Source organism: Cygnus olor, chromosome 4 (assembly GCF_009769625.2).
Source record: "Cygnus olor isolate bCygOlo1 chromosome 4, bCygOlo1.pri.v2, whole genome shotgun sequence".
NCBI classification, from domain to species: Eukaryota; Metazoa; Chordata; class Aves; order Anseriformes; family Anatidae; genus Cygnus; species Cygnus olor.
The window spans coordinates 30,297,174-30,319,604 of record NC_049172.1 but is presented as its reverse complement, the minus strand read 5'-3'; the positions used below and the strand labels follow the sequence as shown (position 1 = coordinate 30,319,604).

Below are 22,431 nucleotides of genomic sequence, written 5' to 3'. Positions count from 1 at the left end.
GTATTTCATATTATTTGGTGTTTATAACATGAACAATAACATTTTAAAATACTAAATTAAGCACTTGAAACTTGTGGCTCTAGCAACATACACTGCATTTTCTTGCCTTTTGAGAGGCTCGTCACTGCAAACATTTACTGCACTCTTCTGACTTTGTAGACACCGAAGTGAAGTGCTTGCCTTCTGTTTTTTCTTCTCCACTGGTTACATTTATTGTAGCTTAGTGCCTGATGCATTCATTTTAACCTAATAAGCAACAGTCCATTTGATGAAGTAGTAGTGCATTTCACAAAGAGGAGGATATATACATGTATATATTTATGCATGTACAATTTTTTTTTTTTTGTGGTATCAATCCATGCTATTCTTTAGCATATCTTACCTTTTGTTTTAAATTACTTTCATTGAGCAACTGCCAATTTTTCCACATACACTGCACCTACTTTAAGGAAGTAAGTTTTGGCATCAAAACAGACCTGATCCAATTAATAGACTTCTGCCATTTAACTGTGATTTCACCCATGTTTCTCATAATGTGGGTCATGTCAATTTAAGATGCTGTCACAATTCAGCTGTTTGCTACTACCAGACACCTCATACCAACACCAGTGGATAACATTGTGAGGTTTTTATGTACTTATGGGCAAAAAATCAGCTATCTTAACTTAATTCTCTGTGAAAAAGTCATGTGAGGAAATTCTGAAAACAGTTTATGGTGCCTCAGTGTAGCAGATCAAGAAGACTGTGTCCTTGCTACTTTGCATCTGATTGTTGTGACAGAACTGCTGTTTCTTAAAAATTATTTGTTTTTCTTTTTGCTTTCCTTTGGTGGGAAGATTTAGCTTTAATTTTTACCTGAAGATAAACACTTTGTAAACATCTATAAATATTTAGTGCCCTACTCAGCTTGCAAATTTATTTGCTGTTTGTCATATTTAGTCTAATTTCCTTGTCTTTATAGGTAAAAATTAGAGTTTACTAGAAATTCAAACTCTTGGCAGCTTTAAACACAGTTTTGCATATTATTTTCTCTTTATAAGCTATGCCTTAAATATTGAATGTTAGACATTGTCTGCTGCACAGACTTTGTGTTCCTTCATGGTTAGGACTGTTTAAGTAAGGGATGTGTAAAGTTTAATGGTCTCTTTCAGTTTTAAGTCTTTGTAAAATGTCTGTGTGATAATTGGAGCTGAAAACACAAGAAAATATCTGTTCCCTGAGCTTCCATGAGATATGCCCAGACCAGGATTTGGCGACCTCTTAAATCTTTTTCGTGAGGGAGAATAGAAACATCATGGTTGGACTCAAGCAGGTGAGCTTCTGTGTAGTTAGAATGCATAAAGAGTTGCTGCACCATGAAATCACTTCTGAAAACTTCAAAGGAAGAAAACATTTCAGCAAAACTATTCCACTCTGTCATATATTCATATGCTGTATCTTTGTATCCATTGCCAGAAGTATTAGTTTATAGTTTACTGACAACTTGCTCATGGAAGATTATTCAGAATATCAAATCTTAGGGCTGCTGTCAAAGCACTGCAACAGATGTCAGCAATCCAAGCGACTCAATAGTGTGTGTTTGTAAAATGCAGTGACCCTAGCTTTGTAAATATTGATATGTGTGTGTATAGACATATAGGGATACACTCTAAATGAGATACTTACAATTAAAAAGTTCTGGCAGTCATTGCAAGTAGCTGTCTGAAAATGTCAACTCTGTGATTAGCAGCAGTTGAAAAAATACAAGCATGTTAGAAATTATTAAACGGTAAGTGGAGCAACACCACTATGCCAGTGTACAACTTCAGCTCACTGATCTCAAAAATAAATGTACAATAACATTTTTAAAAGTCATAAAGAAACACTATAATTTTCCCTTGTACTGTATAATTCGTTATTTAAGTAGGACTCTTCATCCCGAATTAGAGAACCAAAATGGAAAAATACTATGCCAATAAATTAATTATTGATATGAAGCACATGAATAAGGAATGACTAATTGCTGTGTTATAATTCAGGAACAATTGAGCACACAACAAATTTATCAGAGACAAGGTTTAAATATGAAAGAAAGTGACTTCTCAAAGAAAGCATAATCTACAGTTTGAAACAACTTCTTAGATGTTATATAGCTTAGTGTTACAAATAGGTTGTGAAGTGATTCATGAAAGGCAAGAACATTGCTGACTATCAGTCACAAGTGGTCTGAAAGGAGCCTCTGACTCAAGCCTTTAAAGCCACCTGACTTCCAGAAGGAGGTATTTTGTGACAGATTTTTTTTAATCCCAGACATAACCACTCAAAGACTAATAATTTGCAGACTTCAACTATTCCAGTACATGTACAGTACAATTGGTATTCATTTCATTAAGGTGACCATGTAAACTTCTTGTCTGGATTAAGTATATAAGCACCTTTTCAGTGGATTTTTTTAACAACCTGGAGTGTTCCCAAACAGTGCAAATGTTAGCTAGAACCGACTTGCAGTGCTTAAAGTAGGCTGCTATGCTATCATTTAAAATCTGTTCACATTGATCAAGAATGTTAAAATAAAAGTCAACCTTAATTTTACTAGAAACTCAGAAACAGCTTCTGGTTATGGCGGGTTCTGTGTTAGAATAAGTATTTCAAACAGGTGTGTGCAATTCAAACTGTACCATGCCTACAAATTATTATACTGCTTGTTTCTACAGTATCTGTTGTGGCCTCTCCTTTTTGTTAGTGAACACTGGAAACTTCATGCAAGGAAGATCTGCCATGGACATTTCTCAGTGCAGGTGGGGAGCACTTTTGAGGAGGAATAGTGGCTTTTTTCTGTAACTTTGGACTGTGGTCTGAATATAAGCTTGTGTTGGCTTGTGATGGTAAACACAAATAAGAGCTCAAGTCATAGGACAAAACTCCAGAAAGCATGAAAAATAGATAATTGAGAAAAGCAGAAGGAACAAGCTTTTAATTAAGATATGGGAGACAGGCAGGGATTCAATAAGTACGGATGGCAAATCAAGCCAAGAGGAAGCGGTAATAAAATTAAAAAGCAATGAAGCTAGAGTGAGAGTTTCTCATTACCTGGGTTGAGGGGACTTTCAGCAAATTAGCCTGAATCTGGCATATTGAACTGATTAGGCTTCTAATGTAGGGACTGTGTCATGTTGGAGCATAACTGGACTCGGATAAGCTGAGAACCTGTCTCTTCCAGCCTTACACAGCCAGGTGCAGAACACTGAAGGAAGTGTGGTCTTTGTTCACTGCCGCTGTCTGAGGAGGCGTGCGGTATTCACCCCCACCGCTGCGGTATGTCATCACTAGAATTTATCTTCCGAGTTACACAAATAAAAATACCATTATTTCTCCTGGCGTCTGTGCTCAAAAACAGGACTTGGCATGAATTCCCATTGCCTTTTAGACATTTCCTTTAGAAATCTGTAGGCACTAAGGCTGACTAATAATGTTTGAACCTATTAGAGGAAGGACACAGCAGAAAAGCAAAAGTGTTTTGGTCCTCTTATGACTACTTGAATGACAATCTGAAGCAAATTTAATTTGTTTAGAAGAATGTTTTTGTATGCAACTGAAAACTATTCATATTTTAGTAATATTTCTGTCAGATACATAATGGAATTAAATGCTCTGCTTACTTTACCAGGAAAATAATCTTTCAATTTACATTAAGTACATTCCTTAACAAAGACTACTAAACTGTTCCATATACCATCAGTTCATTCATTAAGCAGTATTTCACATAGTGTCCCTAACATTATCAGAAAAAAATGATGACGAGGGAGAAAATAATTCTACTACTGATGCTATGATCCAAGCTGCTGCTTTTTAAACACAACGCTATGCATGATGAATGCTAACCATTCATTTGTCAACCTGCCATTTCTTTTAATTCAGACTCTATATTTTCTGTACTTCTGAAGTTGTTTGGCAAAATTTCTAAACATGTAAGTCCCAGCCCATTGTCAGTTCTGGGAAACAGCAAATATATGTCTATGTACCATATTGGTGCCAGTATGGAGGGATTACTGTGTTTCCCAGAATCTTTTCTTCCATTTTAAAATAGGATTTAGAAGTACATCCTTCAGCTGGAGGGATTCCACAAGAGGAGCCCTGATCTGGATGAGCCGTGTGAGAGACACACCAGTGGATGGAGCTGCAGCCACCCAACTGTGTGCCCACCGAGACATTAATAACAGGGAATGAGATGTGACAGTCCTGACAGGAGATTCAGGTGGACAAAATGTATGTGCCTAAAGAGTTCCTGCATGGTGGATAGGAGTGTGGGAAGAGAGAAAATAATTCCCTGAGAAAGGGCTTTGAGGATGCTGTCAAAGTAACTGGGCAGACAGGAAGCAAGAGCTAGGCGATTTTTAATAGTAACAGTGTGCTTTGGTCAGGAAATAATAAAATCTCTCTCAGAAGCAGAGATGCTTTAAACTCTTCAGTAAAGTATTTTTATTCTGCCAGGACTGCTGTCGACAGACCTGGGCAGGTGCAGAAGAGAAGGGACGGGCGATCTGCCTGTTCCCAGAGCCGTGCCCCTGCCCTCACCCTGTTGCCTGAGCGCCCTTCTTGTACAGAAGCCTGAACAGCTCCTAGGGTCACCGTCTGTTTCTAAAACAAATCTTAAAGAGGCTCTTTTATCATTTTGGTTTAATCTGATACCTGCTCCAGTATTTCCATATGAAACATGGAGAGGGAACAAATGAAGCGGTGCCATGAGAACAATCATTGTTTTTCCCAACATATAGGAACCTGTAAAACTCAATGAGGAAGTTACTATGATAGAAGTTGTACCTTAAAAACAAACTCATGATGTTTGTTAATAATCAGGCTAGAGAGGAATAATAGTTTCTGAGAGGTGTGGTATATGTTTAAGTAATACATTCTTGTAAAGCACCTTAATGCCATCTCTGTGTTCTTTATAATGCCCCTATTGCTTGCAGCGCGCTACAAACTCCTGCATGCTGTGCTGATCTCACTGCTCTTCTCTCATTCTGTTACCTCCAGAACAGTTCAGCAGTAAGGATCTTCAGCAAGGGAAAGGTACTCCTTCGGCTGTGCGAGAAGAGCAACCCTTTTCCCTTCCCAGGACAGCTTGCCTTCCTGTGCTTTAATCAAGTAAAATCTCAGTGAAATTGGGTTAAGAAGCAAAAAATTACTAGTAACTCTGGTGTGTTAACAGATATATCTGGAGGTTACATTCTGTTGAATAAAATTGCTGAATAACATTAGTTACAAAAACAACCTGGCTGTACCCTAAGTATTTATTTATTAGAGCCAGAGGTGTAGTCATCCAGATTAAGCAGCTTCACAAATCTCTGTCTCTGTTATTTTTAGGGCACTAATAAGAAGAAATCTGGCTGCAGTAAAAAGATGAGACAGTCTGTTAAAACCACAATTTAAGTGAGCTGCTAATGGTACAGTTTGCAATCAAGATTACTTCTCAATTAGTCATTTATACACCCTTTAATTTTTCTATTTCATTGCATTAAGCAAGAGGGAATAAGTGTTACCTGCTGCAACACTTACTCTATATTTCAATGTAAAGATTTTTCTGTCGATTGCAAATAATTATGGTTCAGAGAGTTTGTCTCATACCTTAATCTGTGCTGAGAGTATGCAAATGGCTAATAATATGAATGATGCAAACCAGAAACATGTGTTTTCACATTTTTTAACATTTTTTACATTTCCCAGATTTATTTACCTTCTTTTTGAAATCCATGGAGAAAGAACTGAGAAAAAGTACAAATGTTTATACAGATTTGTATAGAAAGGAAATCCATGTGCTGTCATGATGTGCCTAAGCTGCTTAAATATTCACTCAAATACAAAGAAAACAACTGTCTACATGTCAAAACTAGCAATTTATTGAGCTAAGAGAATGTTTACATGTAACTTACTCCAAAATACTGCTACAACTTCAAAAATGTCATGGTGATAGAGAACGATGTTACTGTAATGTAGTAAATTCAATTATCATTAGAGCAAGATATATCAGAAGCTAGAGATGAATAGAACATTCCTATATTATTGTAGTTTTATAAATAATGCATGTTAATCATTTTAGGTATTTAGGGCTACCACTGCTGGCTGGTACTCCTGCTTCATGGATGACTTTCCTGAAGGCAATAGGGCCAACCATTTGTGTTTACATGCAGTGTAATTGTATAAAGTGACAACTTTAGAAGTCACATTCAACCCAAGAGCCGATACGGCACCATTGCCAAAAAGGAAGCACTGTGTAAAGATCTGAAATATTCTCATTTCACTGGGATTCTCAGGTGCCATTAGTTGGGTGAGTGCCTGAAGGGCAATGGGCACAGACCCTTGCTGTTATGTGATACTATGTTTTCCTTCAAATTTATTTTCTCTGAATAATGGTATTTTGCCCAGTGGAAGTGCAATGTTCACTAGCTGATTCTGGTATTGTCTCTAACAGAGAAAAATGTTGAATGTGCCAACATTGATTTAGACCTATTAAGATAATTGCCATGAATATTTAGAAATAAAATAAAATAAAATGTTAACCTAGAGAGAAGGGGGACTGTAGATTTTCATCCTGAGATAAAAGTGAGCCAGGCTCAAGGAGGCCAGAAAATGATCTCTCATTTCCTTAAATTGCCACAAAAACTGAGTTAGATTTTTCTCAGCAGTGCCAAATAGCAGAAAAACACTCAGGAATAGCTCTGGGAGCGCAAAGATTGAACCGTATAAAATGATCTACTTTAGGTAAATCTTCTTGAAAATGCAGAGGAAGGGGAAGGAGAAACTTGTTGCCATCTAGAAAAGTTTATTGCCTTAGAGTCTAAAGTATTCAATTCACACTGTGAACTCAATAAGATGCTTATCCATACTGCCTGAACAGAACTGAGAGTGTATCTGAAACTTTTGACTGTTTTTCCTGCTAGGAAACAGAAGAAGAAGGAAAAGGAGGAAAAAAAAAAAAAAAGAAAAAAAAAACAACTAATTTTTAGACAAGACTTACTAGAAACAACAGAGAAATAATTGCTGATGGTTAACTAAGAAATTGAAGCAGCTGAAAGCTAATACATGAGCACTGTTCACACTTTAGAAAAGAGTTCTACCTGCAAACTGATCTTGTCTGATGACTGTGATTAGTACTATACATCATTAATTAACTGTAATAAAGGTGTTGGTAGTATAAACTGGGAAACTCACAAGAGATATGACATTTGAATTTCTGAGGTGTTTGATATTCTGCAATGATCCTAAAAATTAATTAATTAATTAATTAATTAATTAAAAAGAGGATTTCATTCTATCTGTATTTGGCCAGAATTTTATAAATTGGAGGGGTAGATACATCTGAGGTAAAAACAAAGGATTTAAGCAATTAACTTCCCTGCTTCTAACTGGTAGAAGCAGGTGATACTGGGTGCTGAAATCAACAGAAGAGTCTAACATGCTCTGATACCTCAGAAAATTGTAAGACTTTATACAGAGATAAGTGCTTAAATACCTCTAAAAACTACCCCTTTTCTCTCTTCCAGATCCTAAATCTATTTTGTAAGTGTGATTTATTATGAATATTTGTTTAAATGTACTTCAAAATTTTCTGCTTTAAAATTGTGTTTTAGAAGACTGAGAGAGTGACAAAATATCTGATGATAAAATGCTCAATTAAAAAGCTGCTTTTCATTTTTATCTAATCAGTAACTTGATGCCAAATCACTACTATTTTCAGGACACAAAAAAAAAAACTTAAAATAATAGAATTAATTATAGCCTGTCATCACTATATGAATAGCAGCAGTACAATGCAGTGCCATAGCCATGTTATTAGTACATACTGCCTACTCAAAGCAAAAAATAGCAAAATAACTAAAATCTCTTTCAAACTAAATCTTAAATTTCCTTTGGCATTTGGATATTAAATTCCTGGTATAGTCAGTAAAATTATGTTGTTAAAGAAACGGGAATGTCCCAGAGCAAGTTTTCTAGTTTCCAGCTGTTTTGTTTTCTTTTTTGTACTTAGCATGCTCTGTAAAACCTGAAGGGAAATAACCTTCAATGTTGATTTTTTTTTTTTTTTGCAGTAATAGATTTTCTTGACTCTTAAATCCAAAGAAATAACAGGAAATGATCATGTGAAGAAAAAACAGTATAGTTACAAATGCTAGTTAGCATGTCTATATTATTATTGATACTTCACAAGGAAAACTTTGACAGTTGTTTGCCTCTTCTGAGGATTAACTGATAAATATTGGCAACCAGGTCAATTCTACTTGAATTTTCCTGCTCAGATAAATGTATAATGGAAAGAAACAACAGCTGCAAGGACTCCTGTGATTAATTATGCTTTTATTATTTTTACTTTGAAGAAAAATACATCGCTTTTCTGAAGCATATTGATACTGAGCGTGCTCTACGTTAGAAAAAACAACACTGCTAGCCATTAATGGAAAACAGAAGTACAGGGTTTTTCTTCGCTGAGATTATTGTCCTGCCCTGAAGCTAGCTAAAAAGAGTGGTGGAAAGGCATTTATATTGTAAAAGACATTAATATATGGACAGTATTCAGAAGGCATCCATAAAACTCAGTATTACAAGTACTATTAGCTCATGTTCAATCTTTTCATTTTGCTAGATGGAGAAGAGAAAGGTGGGTGAAAGTACCATCAAGGCAGGACATTTTTCCTGGAATACAAAAATAAGTGAAGTCATCAGGTTTTGGAATGGGTCATAAGTTATACATTATATTGCTGGTATTAGTCAGTCGTACTCTCAGGAGAATTGTTTTGAGCATTCTCCATGAAATACCTTTACTTGTGAAATGTACACCCATCTTCTGCCAGAGTTGCTTTACAAACCTTGTGTTTCCTAGCCCTGTCCCCCATCGTAATATTCCAATGGAGGATTGAAATATTGCAAGACCAATAGGTTTTCAATTGTCACATTAATTCTATTTTTAATTCTAGTGATTATTATTATTATTTGAATTCACATACAAATATATAGGCAGTATCAGATATTGCTGTCATCATAACAAATCTATAATTCTTCATGAAATATCAGTATATTCTACCCTCCAATGTTCATGAAGGTTTATTCTAATTTTTTGCAGTTACCCAATAAAGCAGATTGATGCAGTATAGGATGACTCCTTTTAGAGGCTGACTTGTGACTGGTGGATATCAGACCCTATTGAATGAAAACATAATGAAATAAATAGGTATGAGGCTGTGTTTTGTGGTGTGGGCAGTATACTGTCTATGAAGAGTTTCAAGAAAGTAGAAAGTGTACTGTCTTATAAATGGTCACACACTGTCAAGGAGCACAGAGGCTATGTACTCTACTTTATAGCCCACTGGCTTGAATTAGTTAAATAACTAATAGTTAAATAACTAGGAAAGATGGGGAAAAGTATCTGCAAAAAACAGAATTTCTAGATAGATAGTCTCTGAAATTACTTGCTATCCAGATTGCCTGAGACTGTAGGAGTCCAGTTCTATACCTAACAGGATGACATGGAAATTCCACAAGGGTATGGAAAGGGGAAAACAAACAAACAAACAAAAAACTATTTTTGCTAGCATATACGGAAATTCCTGCTGGCATCAACAATTCACTCTCACATCCTGTAGACCCGCTCACGCCCTCACTCACTGAATGTTAAAATGGGGTTTGGATGTATGCAGTACCCATGCAAGCCATTGCTTTGTTTCTAAGGAAACTGTGGTAGGTAACAGAAGGGTAGCTGTGATGGGGGAATCGGGACTGCATTTTGGGCCATGCTGATGTTCAAATCTGACTGTTATCTTAAGCAGTTGACAACTCCAATATTTCTATCATTCAAATAATCACTCACAGATGCTGTCAGTAAACATGCACTGAGAAGGCTGAAATTTCAGATGTAAAGTTCCCTGTCGATCTAAGTGCTCTGCTTCCATTAACTGACTTGTAGACATTCCTTGAAAAAACAATGATTGAAACAAAATGCATTTTTGGGTAAAATAAAAGCAAAAATCAAACTGTCTTCAGCAAAAAGATGTCTAACCACTAAGTTTTGACACATCCTTTCTCATTCAAAAGTATCATCTCGAGAAGAGAATTCGTTAAGCTACTGCCTCTTGCTTCTAAATTTTTGCAAGTCACAGATTCCCAGATGTATTCCTCTACAGGATTTTCCAATTCAATAACTTTAAAATGATCTAATTCTGCACAAAGCATGAATTTCCAAGGACGTATAAATTACAAGAGCTCTTATAGTGGAAAATATTCACTTCAGGAGATTTTCATAAATAGAACATGAGCACTTAGCAAAAATCAACTGCATTCATGTCTGCTTGAAAAATCTATGTTTCTGATTTTCACCTCCAGTGATCTTTGCCCTCATTTCAGTTGTATCTTTTTTTAATCTTTTTGTTTGTTTTTGTAGGTATGGAATTTGGTTTAAGTTCATTTAAAAGGATGTAGGAGAGTTTAGGGCATCAAAAATGCACTGGAAAACTGTTGGGATTTTATGTAACTTAGATGCAAATCAGGCTTGTGAAGTAGTGTTGTTTGTTGAGCTTCTGACTGAAGGGAAGCATTGTAAAATTGTCTGCTAAGGAAACATAGCATTTTAAAGCTGAAATCTCATAATGCAAGTCCTGACAAAGAGGGAAGTGTGTGAAATATGCCTTCCAATCTGACTCAGGGAAGAAGAGGAATTTCCTGGGGAAATGTAAACTGGTACAGGGTAAGAGGCCAAGGCAAAATTTAAATTGATATAGTAATCTTTGAGGAGAGATGACTTCCCTCTACTCCCATGGTTTAAATCAGTTAGTGGAAGGGACATAAAATTAAGTAGTGTAGGGTACATTTCAGAAACTTCTTTACCTTTCTGTCTTTCAAAGATGCATAAATTCAAAAAGATCCCTTTTAGATGACTCTTGTAGGATTTTTTTTTTTTTTTTTTTTTTTTTTTTTTTTTACTTGATGCAATACCTTGATTTCTGATTTCTACAGTACCTGGACTTTGATTTTTATTTTATTTTTTGAGTATCATAGAAGACTTTCTTGTCTAGACGTTCCAAATTTAAAAGCTGTTTATTGTGTAAAAGTACTGTGTACTTTTCAGATTATCATATTAAAAATGCTTTTTTTGTAAAATATGCAAATATATGTGCATTTATGATAAAGGAATAGAGATCATTATCCCTAATAATATTTTATTTGAATAATGTATATAACTATTATTACAAAGGGAACTACACTGCATGTCTCATTTCTTTTTAGTACTTTGAAGGAATGCTTGAATTATTCACTGCAATATAGAATAGCTCTGCTATTATATTTTTAAAAGGTGTATCAAATTGCTTAGATGAATTCAAACTCCTGACGTTATGCAAATCTGAGACAAAACCAGCCTCTGCATTTCGAATTAAACTTCTTAGCTGATCCCTCTTCCATGTAATTAATAAAAAGATTAAATCTGGACTGCCTCCTAAGTCAGTTCTCTTGAAATATCTAACAGGGACCTATCTATAGTGCTCTGTGACAGCACAAGATATTGTTCCACAAGTGAAAGTATTTCACCCAGAATTGGTGCACATCCGTTCTAATGGTTCGTACGGTATTGACTGAACTCAGTGTTAGCAATAGGGAACCATTTACTCATGAATGACAGAGAACGTTACGGAAAAAAAGTTTACTCCAGTATTTCAGAGTGAATGCTCACAAAATAGCATAACAGAGTCATTTTGTTTCCTTTTTATTCAAAAGCATTAGCAAATAATGGTAAAATTGGTAAAAACCCAAGCAAAAGAAAAGGGAAAACAACTTAATGAAGTTGAATAGACTGTTTTAAATAACTTCACGCCAAAATTAAGAATGCTGTAAATACAAAAGTTGCCACTAATTGTTCATAAGAGCCAGTTACTTTTCCTGAAAGTTCAGAAATCCTGCTTTTCAAAAAATGTAAGTTGCCGCTGAAAACATTTTTCATTCAGTAACCTTGAAAAAAATAAGACACAACTTTAAGCCTTGTTTTTTGACACTAGTTTATAAAAATTTAATCCTGTTTCTGCTGATTCCCAAGCATCATGGTCTTTAACATAACAAGAGCACACTTGAGCATGTTCACTGATTTATTTATTTATCTATTTGGGTGCCACTGCAATAAAAATGAAATAAGAGCTCATCTGCGATAAATTTAAAGCATGCTCTTTGTGCACTTCTCATTCTCATTTATGATCTAATATGTTCTCCTTTGTAAATTTAGACTGCCTACCCCCACCAAATATTAAATTGTTACATCTCCTTTGAGGTCGATAGTGCTTTACAGTAATGCAAACCTACCTCAAAGATGTTAGATATGTACAGAGTAATCATTATTACCACTTTAAAGCTTTAAGATTAATAAATCTTAAATACAGCATTTGAGAAACAAAGTTAAACAAGCTTTTTTCTATAAATATTTAATTTCTATTTTTATTACACTGAAATAATGATATTGGAGTGCAGTGATACATTGTCACCAAAAATAAAGTTTACCGAAATATAAAGATTTGGGTTTTGTTTTAGGTTTTTGTTTGTTTTGTTTTGTTTTGTTTTAAGATTGGTAAGTTCTTTACCATAGTTCAGTCTATACTAGATAAAATAAAAATAGTCTACATTCAAATGAGAAGAAGCCGTTTCTCTAAGTAATGACTTAAGACTCATAATGCTGAATCTTAGGTAACTGATGATAACTACTCAGTCTTTTATATACTCAGATTTAAGGCAGGGAGAATCAGATGTTAAACAAATGTTAATTAAAACTGCTGAGTTTACTGGTTCATCAATGGAACTGCATGGGGTAACTTTTGCATCCATCCATTGCAGGACTGGGCAAGTTCTGTGGTGAAGGGGAAAAAAAAAAAAGTGTAGAATGCTTTCCGTCCATTGTAAAACACTTAAAACCAGGTAAATAACACAGGAGCTGCTGCATCTGGTCCAAGAAAGGTGACATTCAGTACCATTCAGAGCTGTTGTCCTATTTCAATATGTGTGTCTACCATCAAAATACCCAGCCAGATCCCTCCCTTCTGGTCTAGCAATACAGAAGTAACACAGAAAGCCAAGAATTTTATTGCCTTTATGCAATTTTGCACTTTAAAAATGTTTATTTTGAAGGAATGAATAACTGTGAAATACTTTGAACAGCTTTTTCATTAAGGTGAAATGTCAGGGGGGAGTATTACTCAAACCAAGCACAAAGAAGAAATTCCTGGCACACTACATTCTTTTCAAACATGACATAAAACAGTGTTTGATTGCTGTGGCTTAAATTGTATAGAAGGCTTACTTCGCCAAAGTTATTTATAGAGCTAGATATTATTATTGTCTTTGGCTTTGTAGTCGAAAATTAAGTCACTGACATCATCACTCCATAGTCCTTTGATGAATATACTCTAAGGTCTTCCAGCTGCATAATGTTTAAGCATTTTACCTTTGCATATATCACAATGAGTCAGTCTCTCGAAGCTGAACTTTGTTTAGACATTTATTTCAAAAATGTTTTCCAGGAATTTCTAAGACAATAATTTAAAGTGAGTTTTCAGACTGATCCTTTCTTTCAGCCTCCTGTTCCAGACAAGTATCTACCAGTAAAATCTACAGTCAGTGTTAAGTGTCAGTGTTAAATTTTGAAACACAACACCAACCTGAGGAACATCAAACAAGCAGAAACTACTCAGGTCCTACCTTCACTTTAGGACTCTTGAAAATATACAATTATTCACAGCTTTTTGCCAAGAAAATATTCACACTGATAAGTTGGGTGGCTTTGAATAGTGAATTAAAAGTAGGGGAAACAAAAGACTTAAAGATTAAAAAACACAGTGATAGTACTTCCCTCCAACACAAAACTATCCTTCTTCAGTAGATTTCCAATTCTTTTTGTTTGGTTTGGTTTGGTTTGGTTTTCCCCAATTTTTACTTTGTTTCACCTTCCTAAATCGAGTATTTCTATGATGTCGAAGAGATTGTTCTCTAAACAGGACAAAATTAGGTGTTAGAAATCAGAAGCTTGATTCCACTCTGGCCATTTTTGAACATGCTTAAAATTTTTAGAGATTATTCCTTTATGATTTCAGCATTCATCACAGCCCTATTATTTTTACATAGGATTTGGAGCAGCTTTTGTCAATAATTTTTCTTGTGTGCGTGACTATTTTTTTTAAACACAGTGTGGTTAGAATGTTTTGAGACTGTGGTCCTTATAGCTAAGAGCAAAAGAGGAAATTTTGTCTAGGAAATTTAATTCAGACAAAAATTGCTATTCATAATCAATATGAAGTTTTTCTCAAAAAAAAAAAGGAAAAGAAAAAAGTATTCTAGCTTGTCACAGTATCAAATGAGTGCAAAGAGAGTTTGCAGACTTGTCAGGTGTTCATTGTTCTTGTAGTAAGAGTGAAAGGTGAAGGGAGGGACACAGATCTGCAATGGAAGTTAAAAATTGTAGCTTAAGTCTTTTATTCCTCTCCACAGAGGGACTTCTAAGTGTGTTCAGTGTGAGGAGAGCCCTCTTTCTTTCTCATCCCAGCACAGGTTTTTGTTTTTGTCTTGGCAGGATTAATCACAGTTTACCAAGGGGAGATGAGAAACCTGGCTTTGAATGAACACTAAACTTCTCATTGCATTACCAGATGTAGCTAGTCGTCTCTGCTGCTGTCACACACTGAGCTTCAATAAGGCTAAATGCAGTTTTGATCTCTGATTTTCCTGAGAATGTATAGGAAAAGCTGGCACAGCAGCTTCCAGTGCTACCTCATTTGGAGCTTCTATCTAGTCTCCCAGGGCACTATATAGAAGTGATGAGGTTTCTGTGGCAAGAGCTGGATGAGCCACATTGGTTGGGTTTGGAGGCAGGAAAAAGCAATCACCAATAAAAAGCAGAAATCAAGGAAAGGTGATTTTTGTCCAGTAAAAAATCAAACTCATGTTAACAATTTCAAATTCTTAGGAAAGATTTGGCACCTGAATGTAATTACCAACTTGCCTTTACTGGCCTCTTTAATTTTGAATATCAATTACAGTACTAGGGTTTCTTTGTCCTGATGTTATGTATAGTGTCAGTTCCATTCCTTGACAGGAAATCTGACTGCATTTTTCTGACAAATATTTATTCTACCTTAAGTACGCTATATGCCAGAACTGGAATAACTTTACAAGCACAAAATATGGTATGATCAGAAAAGTAATAATGTTATCTGTTATAAAAAGAATAACCCTGCTGAACTCTAGTACAATTCCTTCTCTATTCAGTCAGTAAATTGTATTATTACATAAGGTAGATTTATATAAGTATGTGACTTCTCCATCAAGCAAGCAAAATTCTGATGATTTTTCAAGTTTAAACAATGCAGCTTCAGCCCTGCTGTTTGCGGTGTTTTGAGTTCATCTCACTGACTTGGGTTTTGTTAAATATTGTGCTTGGGCAAATTAAGATCTGAACAGTATTCAGTTGTAGATCTGCAGAGTAATTCGCTACTAGCTAACAAATCATAGTTACTGCTGGGAAGGTGTTGTGTTGTTAAAGTGAGACTTGCAGTAGGTACAACTGCCGAGATAGCTATAATTTGTAACTTGAAGCTTATGGATAACCTCAGTACAAACATGGATAGCTTAGGTTTTGAGGCATTTATTTTAATCCATACATAAGAAATAGAAATGTTCACATGCTCATGCAATTGGTGTATATATATATATAAATATATATATTAAAAAATAACAGAACAAGAAGAAGAAGAAGAAATCTTGACTGGGTTAATATAATCAGGTAGGTAATTGGCAAAATAAGTATGTCCCCATTATGCTAGGTAAGATGCTGTGCTAAGCATCTTCTGTTTCTCCTGGCTTAATTATACATTTCTGTCAAAGTGTGGTCATACTTGCTTCAAATATTGTGTATCTGGATGTGCCTTGGGTCAACAGTAAAAATAGAGTTCCTAATCAGGTATGATAAAGAATAGAGTAAAAATTACTTTCAGGAATAAAAAAAATGATCTGTTCTACTTTTAAAGTATTTGCATCTGAAGAGGAAATTCAAATTTTGGCCACTCAGCAGTGGTAATTCGTAATGGAGGCATGGCCAGGCCTGGGGAGCAAGAAGAGCTGGTGGCACGAGGGGTCAGACCGGTGAGGTTGATGTGAATAAACTGGCCCTCTGCGAGGGCTGCTGTCTGGTAAAGTAAGAAACACCACAGCTTTGGCTTGTAAATATCATGCTCAGGATGCTTTTGGTGAACTGAGCTGGTGCTAGGGCGTGAACCAAACACCACGGTAAGGCACCTAATGCCAGTTGTCCCAGGATCAGTGCTGGTGCAGGGACAGATAAGGAATGGCTTGTGGTGCAGCTTCGCAGGCCCCTTGTAGATCCGCTTGTGGAAGCAGGCCTCTGCCCGATGTTCATTGATTCTTCATTAATTCTTTTCATATTTAAGCACAAATGTGTGTTTAGTTTACCTCAGGGAGTACAACAGAAACTCCCAGTCGGTTTGGTGTCAGGAGTGGGGTTGCTGCTCGCTGGCAGGAGCCGCCAGACTGGGGCCAGAGGGGAGGCCCAGGCGGCACCACCATCAGATGTGAGTGATCCTTGTCGCCTTGTCTCACCAGCAAGTGATCTTCGCCCCAACCACATCTCCAGGCTGGCCATTATATCAGTGGTAAGCAAACTGCCTGTTATTTTGGTTTGTGCTTATGATATAAAGATCAGAGGAAGATGAAGGGGATGACTGAAACTGAACTAAAAGGACGTTGTTTAGCCAAATGAAAGTGGGCTAGGTTTGAGGCAGCTGAAAGATCCAGTCAAGCTCCAAAGTCATCTCCATAGGTGACAACGAGTTGTCTCATGTGTGGGGGGTCAAGTTTTGAAGGGATAAAGTCAAAGTTTTGTCTTCTTGGTGAGAGCCAAACCTCTCCTTGTGTCCCTTTGCAGTGTACGGGCCTTGGCTTCATGCTGCCTCCATTTTGTGGGGCCCAGAAGCCACATGGTGTAGGCCCTGAAAGCTTCTTGCCTCAGGGGGATCGAGGCAAAGCTCGCTCTTCTGGGGGACACCCAAACCCTTGCTATCCCCTTGCCATGAACAGGCCTCAGGTTTGTACTCCTTCACAGAGAAAAGACAAAAACAAATTGGGAAAATGGGTTGAGCTTCCTCCTGTCCAGATCCTAAAAGCCTGTTAGGCACCATGTGCCACAATTAGGGTTCACGACTGGCGAAGAAAAATGGGGGCAGGCAGTGGGCCCCACTTGCCACCAGCAGTACAACTCTGCTGGCGTGTCCAACCATTACAGCAGCTTCCGGACGGGGGAGCCTTTGACCTGGATGAATTAACTTGCCTGGAACATAAATAAGCTGAAACAAATGGATGCTTGATTTTCATGCAACAAGGAGGCAAACAAAACCAGCTAGCTTATTATAGCTAGCTTACAGGAAAATAATGCAAAAATGAAAGAACAAATTGAAAATATTAAATCAGGTGAAAAATGAATGTAAGGATCCTTCAGCTGCAGCACCTAAGTCTTTCTCTTTTCTCTTACTTCTACTAAGTCTTTCTAAGTTTAGTATCCTGGTCCTCCGGTGATGCCAGACACCCCAACTTTATTACAAGGCTAAGGCATAGTTCTCTACAAATCGAATTTCCAAATTTGTGAAGAATCAGGTAGAAAAGGGAATAACTCTAAATGAGGCCAAACAAGTGTTTGTAAAAAGAGATGAGAAGAAGCATAAGGAGGCATTTTAAAGACTTGTAATGATGAACATTTGTGAAGGGAAGAAAGGAGAATGAAGGGGAACTTCAAATCGTAACTGCTCAGCAGCGGTAGTTTGTGACCAAGGAATAGCTTGTGACACATCTTCACAGACTTCTTGTAGAACCACTTATGGCAGCAGCCCCCAGTGGGCTGTTCGTTAATTCTTTTTGTATTAAAGCACAAACGTGTGTCTAATTTGCCTCAAATGGTACAATAAAAAAATCCCCAACACATCATAAATCCAATTGCTTTTGAGAGTTTTAGAAAAGTCCTTTGTGATGAGATGGGATTTCTTAGATTTTAGCCTTCTATTATCAGATATTCTAACAAAATTAAGTCAGATGCTAAGCTAAAGTTATATTAGGAAGTTCATAAATTTGAGATGTAGAAATGTTTTTGCAGGTCTGGTTTCGCTCTAAACCATTTCTAGTGAAACAGTGGGGCAACTTCTCCCACATAGCAAATGAAAGCAAATTCCGTACAAAACTAATGTGGAAAATAATTCAAGCATAGAATTTTAATTGTTTACCTAAATTCGTATTCCTATCTGTTTAAATTCCATACAGTATCATACAAAATAATTTGCAGCCAATATTATTTATGATGCTGTGATAGGAGTATGCAAATAACAGTGTAATGTGCTATAAACTCTTTCATCTCCCAAGCAGAGGGTTTATAGGTGGGACCTGTAGTGTATCAATCCAGCTATGAACAAAACTTCCCAAGCAGCTCATGTGGCCCTTTGTGGAGGAGCTTCTTTCTCAAATAGTTTACCGACTCAATCATTTCTAGTGGCAAAACCTGTACTTCCAAATGTTATTACAGTCAGTGAATATCATCAGTCCTAGAAGTTGCTCTCTGTAGAATCACCTAGAATTTTCCATTTAGGAAGAAACAGTGAAAACTTTCAAAGTAATTCCTCATTTGCCCTCTTTATCCTTCTATAGAACGTCTCATACTAGAATGATGCAGAATTGAGCCTCAAATGGCAGTTGATTCCTAAATCTTTGTCCTTGGAATCCTTCTCCCCTAAAGATATGTGGGGCATGACTGTTTTCAAGAGACTACCTAGATGCTTTTTATCTAGAATGTGGGAAGCTAGAAACAAAAGATATCTCCCACCATTGTTACAATTTATGTTTGATTAGGAAATGTGTACATCTTAGCTCTCAAATATTGATAGTAGAATGACCATTTAATCAACTACTTTCACTACTTACTCGACTAAAGAACATGGTGTTCAATTTTACTCTGTGTGTGACAAGAAAAATAATTTATTTAATCATTGCACTGGGAAGAATACTGGGAAGGTAAATTTGCCAGAGGAATATTAGTCTTTCTTGTGTTTGGGCCCAAACACATTGAGCCTACAGATACAGACTGTAGATTTTCAGAGAAAAGAAAACTTTGTGCAAATTCTCTACATCAAATATGGCAGTCTTTTTACTAACAGATTACTCACTCATTTCTATAACATAATGCACTATGGAAAAGCAGAACGTTACCAAAAGCTATTCTTCTACCAAATGTTATATGACAGGCACAATGAGAACACACAAGGGAAGAGCAACAAAATCCAAAAAAGAGAAGTTCCATAGAGCTTAAATATGGACATAAAGTGTTAAACATGCCTGATCTCATGCTGAATTTAAACATACCAGAGGGCTGACAAGAAGGTCCAAAACAAATTGGTTATTTTAGATAAATTTATACTCCAACATTTTGCAAACAGATTTGCAAATCTTGAAAGATCTTGAAAACTTAGGCCTTCTCAGAGACAGAGGAATATGACCATTAATATCTGTGTAACAGAGAATTACGTTATTTGTGATATATTCAGTTGTTGAACTGTAATAAATAAAAAGGTACATTTCAATTAAATTCATAAAAGGGAAATTACATTAGTAGAACACTGCTGTGTTTTGCCAGATGTAAGGAAAAGCTACGTGTTTATAGATAATTTTTTCTTCTCAAAGCAAAAAAAAAGTGCCTGTTTTGGCAACTTGACCATCCTTGTTTCTAGTTCCTGTCTTGTCTTCAGAAATCCTACATCCTTCTTGAATCATCCTCCTGCCTTTCCTCTTCTAATCTAAATTAATTATGCAATTTTATTTTGTGACCTTGCCTTTTTAACCTTCTAGCTCCAACCTAGGGCACGCTAAATCCTCTTCAGTAATGAGCTTCTAACTTTCTGCTGAGTCACCAGGAAACTGAGAATATAAAGGTATCGTGAAAGCAGAATCAATTTGTTTCATAAGGCAAATCTCACGAGACAAATTCCCAGAGTAGTATGAGAAATCATGTTGGAACACTTCTCTATCCCTTAAAAAAAAGCTCTTTATTAATATTTTTGGTTATTTCACACACCTTTCCAAACAGGAAAATATTCCACAGCAAGCTGTCTGTTACTTTGTAAGCTGACTCTCCAGGTTCCTCTGTGCACCGAGAGAGACTTTTACTAAGTGCAAAATGGACTTGGACTCTTTGTGCTAAGGGATAATTGCAAGAATGACTTTGACCCATACCATCCATTTGCTTATGCATTCCTATACAATATAGTTATCTTTCTGAATAAAATTAAACTCCTCAACTGTTGATTCCTCAACCCAGCTTTGTGAATTTGTCCTTGCTAAATTTTTATAGCAAGAATATGTTCAAGTTATGAATTTACATAGCCTGTGTGTTATGTTGTAATTATAAGAATATGACCTGCAATTAGGCTATACGGAAGTCTCAACCAACTTAAGCAATATAATCCAGCTAAAGGAGAAATAATATAAAATAAAAAGGCAAATGAAATACATTTAATGTATTTGTACAGGAAAACTGTGAGCAAAAATAGATCAGGGAGAAGTGAGACTTTCCCTCTCAGAAACTGAGAACATCTAAAAATTTTCAAATGTTGCTAGTTAATATTAGCAATGGATACCCTTATTTTTTTGTTTGTTTGTTTGTTTTCTTTTGTTTTTCCTTCGGCTAAAGTTCACAAAATCATCAATATTTTTTTCAGGGAAAAAAAAATCTCCTAATATCCACTTCTGCAATTGACTTCAGTTGGACAATTAAAACTCAGTTAACATACCAAAGACCAGTGTTATTAGAGCTTTGTAGGACTTATATTTTCTCCTCCAAAGCTAGGCTAAGATTAAGAGATCTGTGGTGAGTGGGGTGGCCAAAAGGAAGGAGATGTATGAAGGCCTCTTTACTGACAATGTGAGCTTGTGAGTACCTGTCACCAACACCTTTGACTGAAGAGCAGTGCACATGGGCCAAAAAAAAATCTGAGGAGGCATTGTAATGCTGAGAGTAAAGTGGTGTCTGCACAAGGTGATTTGATTATTTGTTGGAGAGTCCAGAAAGAGTATGAAGAGGCAGATGGAACAATTTGTGAGAAGCAGGAAAAGGAGGACACGAAACAAAAGAGAGAAAAGAAAGAGTGCTGAAGAGAAGGAGGAACGGTAGTTAGACATGGGAAAGAACAGATGTGAGAGTAGGAGAGGAAGTAAAAATTTAAAGAATAAAAATGATGGGTGCAAGTGTAAGGGTAGAAAAGGGGAGAAAATAATCAGAACCAACCAAGAGGTGTTAAGTGATATAAAGAACAAAACTAGGAATGAAAAGGAAGCAAAAGGTGTCAGGGTAAAGAGGGGAGGAATGTTACAAAGAAGAAAAAAGAGAAGAGCAGAAAGGGGAAGGTGAGGGAAGATAACAGGTGGAAGGTGTGAGGGAGTTGTGCTAAGTATCAGGCAAGAGAATTTAGAAGCACTAGCAGGGTTGTTTGGTTTTGGCACAATGCAGCACAGCAGCGCACGTGTGTTTGACAACATGGGTAAAACAATCAGCACAAACCTGCTTGTCCCATAGCTCTACTTAAATTCTCTAGAGACTTTCAGAATGGGAGGAAGAGGCCAGAGTTGGTGGGAAATGATAGCCAGAGATCTGGACACAAGTGCTAGGAGACCCAGGTCTGCCCTGGCCATCCCTCGTACCACCTTGGGCTGCTAGAGACTGCCAGCACCTGAGATTGTTCTCCCAGTCACTTTATGCTCACTCACTGTAGCAATCTGGCAAGGAAAGGAGAAAAAACTACATGGAAAAATGAGAAAGAAACATCAAAAGCCTGTCCTTTCCATTTTCATATTGCCTAATTAGAACAACAGTATTTCTGGGGATGGGAACAGAAATGGAGGCTGGACTGGGAATGGGCAGCTGTAAACATTTCTCAGAGCATCCGTTTAGAAAAGGTCAAGCCTCAGAGGGCCCTGTGTCTCCTGATGGTTTCAGTGTTTCTCCAGTCTGGTGGTTACCACAGTGACATAACTATTTTGTTGTGGTTTGCTAAGGAAATAAATTATTTGCTCTCAGTAAATCCCAGTTACCACCTCTTATTCTTTTTTGTGTCAACATGATCTCTTTCCTTCGGTTATTTGAAAATTGTTTGAAATTAAATTGAAGAAATAAATGTTTCATGAACAATTTAATTCAGTGTTGCAAAGGGATACAGAAAGCGTGAACCCCCGAAATACATCTCAGGCAGCATCTTCAGGTTACTTTTCAAGAACATGAAGGAAATTCACGACTCAGAATTATTATGGGTTCCTTTGCAACAGTTAATTTTCAGATTTTTATTATGCGAAGTAGAAGTATGTCCTGTTTATGTTAGCAATGCTTTTAAAGGTGAA

General features: G+C 36.5%; 2 long non-coding RNA genes across 2 annotated transcripts in view; both read left to right on the top strand.

The window, feature by feature from the left end:
* Positions 1-2,616: 2,616 nt before the first annotated feature.
* LOC121070110 lies at positions 2,617-6,134 on the top strand. The gene is made up of 3 exons (XR_005819899.1): positions 2,617-2,777; positions 3,200-3,294; positions 4,067-6,134. It is a non-coding gene; the product is annotated as an uncharacterized LOC121070110 (long non-coding RNA).
* A 9,964-nt stretch (positions 6,135-16,098) lies between these two features.
* The window catches only part of LOC121069985, a 40,235-nt gene continuing 33,902 nt past the window's right edge, over positions 16,099-22,431 (top strand). Inside the window, exon 1 of the long non-coding RNA XR_005819802.1 lies at positions 16,099-16,661. This is a non-coding gene — a long non-coding RNA (uncharacterized LOC121069985). The remainder of the gene's footprint in view (positions 16,662-22,431) is intronic.